At 50.3% G+C, this 2344-nt stretch overlaps 1 protein-coding gene across 1 annotated transcript in view; it reads right to left on the bottom strand.

Annotated features, from left to right (window-relative positions):
- LOC102676198 (protein O-mannosyl-transferase TMTC2) overlaps nucleotides 1-2344 on the bottom strand; it is a 99716-nt gene that overhangs the window by 4411 nt on the left and 92961 nt on the right. The window lies entirely within an intron of this gene.

Below are 2344 nucleotides of genomic sequence, written 5' to 3'. Positions count from 1 at the left end.
GCATCCCCTTCTTTTTCCCCTCCCTCTCGTTTTCACCATCCTCCTCCCACCCCTCCTATAGAAAGAATCGCTCGACCGATCAGTCTCCCTCCCCTGCGAAACGATATAAATCCCCCTCCTCCCTGGCATCGAAAGATCGATTTTTCAACGATCGCGAGGACGAAAGAATCGTAGAATCGTTATCGAATTTTCCGTGAATTGTTCTCGCGCGAAATTCAAAATTTGAGCTCGAAAAAACGAGAACTCTAAAAAAAAAAAAAGAGGAGAAGAAAAAGAACAGCGCTTAACGAACGGCGCGTCGAAGGCGCGATTAATATCGAGGCGGTGTGCGATAAATTCGCGAGGAGGGAAGTAATTGGTTCGAGAGAGAGGGAGAGGGAAAGAGAGGGGTGGAATCAGTTTCGAGAAGTTTTCTGATTTTCAGGACCGACGGCTGCTGCTAATGGCCGACGGACTGGAGGCACAGCCCTCACACACACTCATCTATGCGTGTGAGGCACGCGTCCACACTCGTATAGCAGGAACACGTAGCGGGAAGCTTTGAGGGGCTTTGGGCGCGTGAAGGATACGTATAGACGAGAACAAGATGGGAACACAAACGACTGGAAGCGTTACGGAACGACTAACACCGAAAAGCTTCTTTCCTGAGCTCGCGTCACCGAGTTGTAGGCTAAAACTTTTATGATTTCGTTCGTGTCGGGTCGGTGTGCGCGCGGCCTCGAATAAGCAAAGGAAAGAGAGAGAGAGAGAGAGAGAAAAAGTCTTTCGCCGGTGGTGGAAGACAAATGGCGAGAGAGAGAGAGAGAGAGAGAGAGGTTTGGAAAGGGAACGAGGTCGAATATCCGACTAACTCGGATCGGAGGAGGACCCGATTGGACCGTGATTCGATGGATCTTCTCTGGTATAAGAAATACTCGGTATCCGATCGAGGCGGGGTGGTGGTAATCTGTATCAGCCCGGGCAAGAATCGCGCGATTCATAAGAATTCGATCAACGACGCCGTTCACATCCTCACGATGATTTATCGTTCACGATCGGGGGCTCTCCACGAGGCCCCGGGCTCTTTTATTCGTCGCCTCACGGATCAAATTGAATCCGGTCGAATCGATTCGAAGCCGAATCGACTTTCATCGAGGTTCGGGTTGAAATTTTGCCCGCACTTAGCGTTACCCTCGAGTAAAAAGGGATGGAGAGAGAGAGAGAGAGAGAGAGAGAGAGAATTCAGCCGATTGAAGGAGAGCGTTCACCTTAAAACGCGACTTGGTTTTTTTTTCTTTTTTTAAGAAAAAACAGTGCTCTGGGTCGGTGCGGATACGCGCATCGGGAACCAAGTTTCTCGCCGTTTCGCTCGAGGAACTCGAGGGTGGAAAGCGATTGGAGGCCAGAATCGGAGAAAGTGGCCTCTCCCTTCGAGATGGAACGCTCGTGTTATTATTCGCTCCAAGTTTTCCAACGCGTTTTCCTCTTCGCGGCGTTCACCCTCTCCCTCGCTTCGAAACCGCTTTATGAATCTTGCCTTTGCGGGCGCCACGCCTTAACACGCGTGTGTCTCTTCTCTCTGTCTCTCTCTCTCTCGATTCCTTCAGTGAAATTGTAACGACGCCGGCGCCTGAATAATTTCGTCGTGGAAGCTGGAGCCGTGTGACCGGTCGCCCCGGCTCGAAAACTTTAAAGAAGCCGACCGAAACCGCGGAAATTCGTACGCGAGTCGCTAATGTGCTCGAGAAAGGTAAATACGGGCGGCAAGATTGCGCGCAAAGTTTAAGCCCTTGTTGCGCAAAGAGAAAGACAAAGAGAGAGAGAGAGAGAGAGAGGAAAAGGTCTCGAAACTCCATTGTACGGAGTCATTATTCACTTGGACTACTTTTGGAGAGAGTATTACGCGGCGCCGCTTTCAGCCGGGGGATACCCGAGTCCCCGCAAGACGCATGTTCTTTTGCATGTTCCACGTCATCGACGCAGGCCTCTCATTGTTCTCGCTTCGAAAAAATTTCTTTAATCGTACCGTTCACCTTCTCTCTCTTTCTCTCTCTGTCTCCTCGCATCGTACGTTCGCGAGAAAACGAATCGACGGTTTAATCGTTTAGTCAACGATATTTCCTTTACCTTTTACTTCTTTTTTTCGCAATCGTGGAAGGCGTGTCGAATAGCTGTTGCGCGGTTACGGCGGTGAAAAGGAAAAAAAAGAAAAAGAAAAATCGATGCCACCGGTTTCCTCGGCGGTTTCCTCGGCTTTTCCGAGGCTCTCGAGAACGCCACGCGCTTTTATTTGTACGCAAGAATATCCGGTTGGCAACGAGGGAACGCGCATTCAACGGCACGATTCCGTTGAAAATACGGGCTC

The sequence above is a fragment of the Apis dorsata genome, unplaced genomic scaffold (genome assembly GCF_000469605.1).
Source record: "Apis dorsata unplaced genomic scaffold, Apis dorsata 1.3 scaffold_645, whole genome shotgun sequence".
Lineage (NCBI taxonomy): Eukaryota > Metazoa > Arthropoda > Insecta > Hymenoptera > Apidae > Apis > Apis dorsata.
The sequence above is the reverse complement of the archived record's forward strand: the minus strand, read 5'-3'. Positions and strand labels throughout refer to the sequence as shown.